The sequence below is a fragment of the Solanum lycopersicum genome, chromosome 10, assembly GCF_036512215.1.
Source record: "Solanum lycopersicum chromosome 10, SLM_r2.1".
NCBI lineage: Eukaryota > Viridiplantae > Streptophyta > Magnoliopsida > Solanales > Solanaceae > Solanum > Solanum lycopersicum.
Window position 1 is genome coordinate 13902308 of NC_090809.1, and position 8132 is coordinate 13910439.

The following is an 8132-nucleotide window of genomic DNA, read 5'->3' on the forward strand; positions in this document are numbered from 1 at the left end:
ATCCATCTATCATTGGGAGGTCTGACTTAATTTATAACAACTACAGACTTACTCCTAACAAATAAAAAAATATTATTAACTATTTTTGGTACGGTTCAAAGGGACTCTCCTTGGCTAAAGAACCTTTAAAAACTACCAAGAAACCCAAACACAAAACAATGCCTTAAAAAATAAACAGAATAAACTGAAAGCATACATAGAAAATGCCTCCCCACCCCATACTGAAACAATACCATTGTCCTCAGTGCACAGAAAACATACTAAAACACATGAAAGGGTAAGGGAAATACTTCCTGCTAATCTTCCATGTCATTATCAGCGCCGGTGTGAAGAAGCTCAATTTCATCCTCCGAGTTCGACTCAACATTGGAGCCAGTTTGTAAATTGTCCTCATCAGTTGGGACATCATCCCAAAATGGATCTGCAAACATAGGTCCTATCCCCAATAGCACATTAGCATGCACATTATAGGGATATTGGCAGATGACCGCGTCAAGCTCAGAGCAATTTGACGGTTGACCTCTGGTTTTGTGCCGCAACATCTTTAATCCGTACATCCGTGCCATAATTAACTCGATCCTTATGTGCCTCTCTGCAGTGATGAGAGTGGGGCCTAACTCAGTATCAGGCCCTTTCGCACGAGTAACATCCACAACTGCAGGGAATAAAGGGGAAATGTAATTTAAATCTTTTTCTGATACACCTGCACGATGACAGATGTTAGTAATAAGACCTCCAAATGCATACCGTGGCCCTTATGCACTCTAAACTTTTGCATAGTCGATTTGATAATCGCTCCAATATTTAACTTCGAGTTCGTCATCAATGCATATACCAAACACACCCGGTCACGTGTAATGTCAGTGCAGTGCAGCCCAGGTATCAAACAGTTCATAACATTTTTTAGCCAAACACGAGTCTCACGTAACATATGAGCATACGGGAGCATCTTCTGATATTGCTTTCGACTATGACAAGTCCACTGAGCCATGGATTGAGGTAACCACATTAAATGGCAGATTTCTTGATACGGTGGCCGGATGTTCAACCGGGTTAACACCAGAGGGTTGGTGCCATCAGTTTTTCCCAGAATATCATTTATAATGGTTGGAATGGTAGGCATATTCCGACCATATACCGTGACAAAGTGAGAAGTGAGTGTCAGGAATCCAGTTAGCATAGAATTTGTGAACCATGCTAAGGTTGCATTCATCTTGTTCCTGGAAGATAAACCCCATCTGCAACTCTTGTATCTGCCTCACAATTTGGGGGAACTCTCAGATTATACTATCCCTATCAACACACACATCCGAGATATATTAGGACTCGGTGTGCCTATACCACGTCTTCCCCTCTTTGGAGACTACTTTTGACCTGTAGATGAGGGTCTGCCCTCCGAGAGAGGGGGGTGCAAGTGGAACATTCTCACTATGAGGCCTCTTCTTCTTTGACCCATGTGCAGTTGTGTGTCCTGACCTTTGTGACGAATACATTGTATCTGCGAAAGGAAACACGATATAATTTAGTTTTAATTCATGCCCACTTTAGCCACATTCTACCCCATACTTGATAACAAACAATATTTAATGGGGGTCCACATATTCTCCCACATAATACTATATCACACTGAACCCATCACAATTTCATATGAGTTTCTCACCAATTATACCTATAAACAACCCCTTCTCATCAACAACAGTTATACCTTCCCACAATGGCACAACACCTAACCCATTTATTCAGCGATTTTGTTGGATACTCAAGACTTCACCAACTACATAATTCTCAATTCATCACCCTCACACATGAGACTCAACAATTTCAAACTTCTAGTGATGAGAAATATAAATCCCCTTAATTCTTTTAGTACCCCATTCTTGTATGCATCCAAATTTCTAATCAATACTTCAAAATCAGAATCCCACATAGAAACACTACCCCTAAATTCTATTTCACCACCACTATACAATTTCAACTGAGTAATTTCCAAACAAGAACAAATAAAGAAGGACATACCTGGGGAGTGACCTTTCCTACGTGCAAGAGCAAGAAGAAGCAATGTGAAGCTTGGGCGACGCATGAAGAAGGATTTTTAATGGAAAATTAGAGAGAAAAGAAAGAGGGAGGCGTGATGGGGGAGGGGAATTAGGGTATTATGACGGTTTTAATTCCGATAGGGGGAGTTGGGGGATGGGTTGGGTGTTTTTATTGATTTGGAAACGGGTAAACTCGTTTATAATTAATGAGATTCAAAAACTCACCTGGACCTCGCGACGCGCGAGTGGCATGAGGTCCATTGGAATTTTAATTCAATTTGACGCACACGTGCTCCCCATCGCGCGACGATACGAGGTAGTGTATTTGTGTTATGTAAATTACTTTTACCGTCGAAATTAATTTAAAACCTACACCGCGCGACGCGCTCCTTACACGAGGTATTCTGCCTCAAATTTTTAGCATTCCACCTTGCAACGCAAAGCTTACACGAGGTACACTGCCTTTTCCGCCCTTTGATGCCAAGTCTTGCATAAACACCCTGTTAGTGAAAACCTTGATGGGGTGCCTCCAACCAGCGCCGTATTTACGGTCAACGCACAATGCATGAATTTTTTATTTTTTTTAGAAAAAATAACATCTAACTATTACTATTAAGTCACAGGTTTCCTCCCGTGGAGCGCTTGATTAAACATCGCGGCACGACCCATCTTAGAACTCATTCCTCGTCCAGAATGATATCTTCAACCTCACGATCTACATCCTTTCCCATGTAGAGTTTGACCCTTTATCCATTCACTAAGAACGTGGAACTATTGCTTTTGTTTTGTAACTCAACTACTCCGTGTTAAGTCATTTGCACCACCTCAAACGGACCACTCCATTTAGAACGGATCTTCCTTTGAAACAATTTCAATCTGGAGTTGAACAACAATACTAGTTGGCCTGGCTCAAGTGTGTGACACTATGTGCTTGTCATGCCATTTTTTTGTTTTTTCCTTATAGAACTTTGCATTGTCATATGCATGCAGCCTGAACTCCTCCAGCTCATTCAGTAGTGTTACTCTGTCCTGCCCGACTAACTTAGCATCCAAACTTAGTTTTTTTATTGCCCAATATGCTCTGTGTTCTAACTCGGCGGGCAAGTGGCATGCTTTTCCAAAAACCATTTGGTAGGGAGACGTCCCTACTGGTGTGTTATACGCAGTTCTATATGCCCATAAAGCATCATCTAGATTATCTGACCAATCCTTCCTTTGAGCATTTATAGTTTTCTGGAGGATCTGCTAAATTTCCCAGTTAGATACTTCAACATGTCCACTTGTTTGAGGATGGTATGTAGTAGCCACTTTGTGCCTTACCCCATACTTAGCCGATAAGTTATACATGGATTTATTTATAAAATGCTTACCTCCATCACTGATGATCGCGCTGGTAGTGCCAAACCTAGTAAAGATGTGTTTCCTTATAAACTTCACAACCACTTTAGAGTCATTGGTTGGTAAGGATACTACTTCAACTCACTTGGACACATAGTCTACCACTAGTAGAATACTGATTTCCTCTAGACGATGGAAATGGTCCCATGAAATAGATCCCCCAAACATAAAAAATTTCCACCTCCAGAATATTACGTAAAGGCGTCTCATGCCTTCTTGAAATTGTGCCCATTCGTTGGCACTGGTCACATCTTTTTACAAACAACATAACATCTTTAAATAAGGTAGGCCAAAAGAATCCAGATTGTAATACTTTATGCTCAGTTCGTTCACCCCCATGATGTCCGCCATATGGTGAGGAGTGACAACTTTCTAACACTTTTGGGGCCTCTTCCTCAGCTATACATCTTCTCGACATTTGATCCAGACCCTGCTTAAATAGATAAGGCTCATCTCATATATAGAATTTAGCATCGTACCTCAATATATGCCTCTAATGTGGTGATGCCCAAGTGGGAATAAACCACTCACCAAATAATTCACAATGTCTGCATACCAGGGTACCTGTGTAATATCCATTGCTAACAGCTGTTTATCAAGGAATTCTTCCCGAATTTTTCTTTTCTCTGACACATGAGATGAATCTTCTAATCTAGAAAAAATGGTTCGCTATCTGATTCTCTGAATCCTTTCTATATTTAATCTCTAAATCAAATTCCTGGAGAAGTAAGACCCATCTGATCAATCGTGGTTTTGAATCCTTCTTATTGAAAAGATATTTAATGGCTGCATGGTCAGTATAGACTATCACCTTCGTTACCACCACATATGACCTAAATTTGTCAAATGCAAACACTAAGGCCAACATTTCTTTCTCAGTTATTGTGTAGTTCGCTTGTGATGCATCTAGTGTCTTACTCGTATAGTAAATAGAGTGAAAAACTTGATTTCGTTTTTGTCCTAACATTGACCTGACAACAATATCACTTGCGTTACACATCAATTCAAATGGCAACTCCCAATCTGGGGCTACAAGGATATGGGCTTCTATTAAATTTTATTTCAACACTTTCAAGACCTCTAAATAGTTCTTGTCAAACTTGAATTTAACCTCCTTTTCTAATAGATCACACATCGGTTTTGCAGTTTTAGAGAAATATTTAATGAACCTTCAATAAAAACCCGCATAGACTAAAAAGCTTCTAACCATTTAACCAATACTGGAAGTGGCAATTTCTCAATTACTTCAATCTTGGCTTTATACACCTCTAGCCCATTCTTCGACACCTTGTGTCCCAATACAATTCCTTCTCTTACCAAGAAGTGACATTTTTCCCAATTTAAAACTAAATTTTTTTCTTCACATCTTGCTAAGACTCTGTCAACATTTAACAAGCATAGCTCATAGGACTCACCAAACAATGAGAAGTCATCCATAAACACCTCTACAAAATCTCCACCATATCGTGAAAGATTGCCATTATGCATCTCCAAAAAGTAGCTGGAGCATTACATAACCCGAATGGCATGCGTTTGAAGGCATAGGTACCATAAGGGCATATGAATGTTATCTTCTTTTGATCCTCAGGTGCAATTACAATCTGGTTATACCTTGAATATCCATCCATAAAGTAATAGTATTTTTTTACTTGCCAATCTGTCCAACATTTGGTCAATGAATGGAACCGGATGTGTGAGGGTGATGAATTGAGAATTATGTAGTTGGTGAAGTCTTGAATATCCAACAAAATCGCTGAATAATGGGTTAGGTGTTGTGTCATTGTGGAAAGGTATAACTGTTATTGATGAGAAGGGGTTGTTTATAGGTCTAATTGGTGACAAACTCATACGACATTGTAGTCCATACATATTCTCCACGCATTTACTATTGTTGTGGGAATCAATTCATTTATGTCATTGGTCACTACAGTTATCCCCCCTTTCTTAGGCACATATTATACTAGACTTACCCATTTGTTGTCTGATATTGAATACACTATCCCTGCATCTAACAACTTGATCACCTTTTTTCCAACCACATCCTTCATCAAAGGATTTAATCTTTGTTGCTGTTGAGCACTGGCTTTATATGTTTCCTCCATGTAGATCTTATGCATACACAAATCAGGACTTATGACTTGGATATCTGACATCTGCCATCATATTGCTGTTTTGCGCTTCTTTAGAATCACGAATGTTGCTTCCACCTGTCCATCAATTAATGTTGTAGACAAAATAACAGGTAAAGTATCATTTGCACCTAAAAATGCATACCTTAGATGCGCTGGAAGGTCTTTAAATTCTAATTGAGGAGCTTCTTCAATAGAGGGCTTAGGTTGCGACCCTAATACTCTGTTCAATGGTTTACATCTTCACCCTAATTCTTCTATGACTACCAAGTCTAACATCTGCATCATTTCCTATGCCTCAGCATCTCCATAGATCTCATCACCCATCATTACTCGTTCTAGAGAGTCTTTAGCCATGATGTGATTACTATCTACCTCCAGATCTACCAGAGTGATGGCAGATAACTCCTCATACAGCGGTGGAATTTTTAAGGCTTTATATACATCATAACCTCTACCTTATCGTGATCTCGCATAGTTAGTTGACTAGCAGCTACATCAATCATTACTTTCCCAATGGCCAAAAATGGTCGTCCTAATGTGAATGGAACCTTAGGATCTGGCTCAAAATTCAATACCACAAAATCCATCGAAAAATTAAAGATCCCACTTGCACCAGTACATCTTCTACAACTCCTTCTGGTCTACCTACAGATCTATCAGTCAATTGTAAAATTACAATGGTTATCTTAGGTTACCCAACCCAAGTTTCTTATATAATGAAGTTGGAATTAAATTAATGTTGGCCCCCAAATGGCACAACCTCACGCATGGATACTTTGGACGATGGTAATTTGTACCGTAAATCTCCTAGGATCTTTTAGCTTCATAGGAAACCTATTCTGAATCCTCGAGCTACACTCTTTAGTAAGTGCAACTGTCTCGTATTCAGTCAATCTCATTTTATTTGCTACAAATTCTTTCACATACTTCGCATACCTGGGTATACCTTGCAAAACATCTACCAAAGTCAAGTTAATATGAACTTTTTAAAGAAAAATGGAAACTTACCAAAGCATTCATCCTCCTTTTGCTTCGTAAACTTTTTAGGGAATGGAGGAGGTGGTCTTACTGTTTGTTGCAGATTCCACTTCTTCCTTATTCTGGGACACACCCTTTGTTGGTTCACCGTCTTTACTCACCACTTCGATAACATTTTTCCTTGGAGACAATTCGTCTAAATGTATCCCACTACGAGTACTCACAGCAGAGACCATCATCATATATTTAATCCTGTGGTTCATCGATGAGATAACGTCTGAAAATTTTATCAGATGATGTCAACTTCCTAAGTCCTGATTAAATCTACAATCCCGGATCTCTCCATTTATAATCATTACAAGTTAGGAAATTGAATCATAGTAATTAGTTTTAGTTAACCATAAATTTTAGTATAGCCATTTCTGAAATTTAGACAGTGTACTTGTTTTAATCTAGGAATTGGAAAAGTTAATACAATCTAGTTTGTAGTCTCTGTGTGTACGATACCCAACTTTTTAACAAGAACCATTATATTGCTTATATGATCACGTGCACTTCCGTGTGTGATTAGACCGCATCAAGTTTTTGGCGCCGCTGCTGGGGACTGCATTAATTAGAAGTCATTTAATTTCTATTTCTAAAAGCCTATCACAAATGTTGGCAACTTGATCTTAGCATTTCAGAACGTCAAAGATTCATACATAGGAAACTGGACAACGATCGTGACCTATTGTCACCACTCTCAGAACCTTAAATATTCATACATAGGAAACTGAGACAAGCAGAGCATTCAATTTCTCTAGAGTTTGGGGAATCAGCAACTCTAATTCAAAAAACATAAGAAAGAGAGTTGACACCCGAAACAATGGTTGCTAATGAAATGAGAGTTAGAGATGTAGCAATCCCATGACCCACCAATGCTACTTGTTGTATTCAGAAACCGGAGGCTGGTGGAAGATTTGAATTTAAACAGAGTAAAGTGCTGATATTGCACTCAAATGGGCAATTTACTGGTCTCTCTCATAAGGATCACATAGTTCACATTCAGTATTTCTTAGAGATCAGTGACATATACTCCATCAGGAGTAAATAAAGATCATGTGAGGCTCACCTTATTCCCCTTTTCTCTTTTGGGGCAAGCAAAGATATGGTTGAACTCAGATCCTGCTAACTCAATCACCACTTGGGATGATCTTGCCTAGAAATTCCTCATTAGAATCTTCCCTTTTGGGAAGACCACTAAGTTAAGAAGTGATATTCTTACCTTTAGGAAGAAAGGTGGTGAAAACTTATACCAAGCTTGGGATAGGTTCAAATTAATGTTGATGAGTTCCCTCATCATCATCTTGATCTGCCATGATTTTGTTTAACATCTCTTCAACACTCATATTACCAGGTTGTGGTTTAGATTGTTCTCTTTGAATCTGCCCTTGATATCCTTGACTGTTACCTTGAAATCTGTACTGATTTTGACCTTGAACTTGACTCTGATTTCCACCCCACAAGAAGTTTGGGTGATTTTGCCAACTCAGGTTGTAGGTGTTCCCATAGTTTTGTTGGTCTCCCCCTCTTTGCGCATTACCCACAA

At 39.2% G+C, this 8132-nt stretch overlaps 1 non-coding gene across 1 annotated transcript; it reads right to left on the reverse strand.

The window, feature by feature from the left end:
- Window positions 1-7785: 7785 nt before the first annotated feature.
- Window positions 7786-7891, reverse strand: LOC112940216 (small nucleolar RNA R71). The gene has a single exon (XR_003244181.1). It is a non-coding gene; the product is annotated as a small nucleolar RNA R71 (small nucleolar RNA).
- Between the last annotated feature and the right edge of the window lie 241 nt (window positions 7892-8132).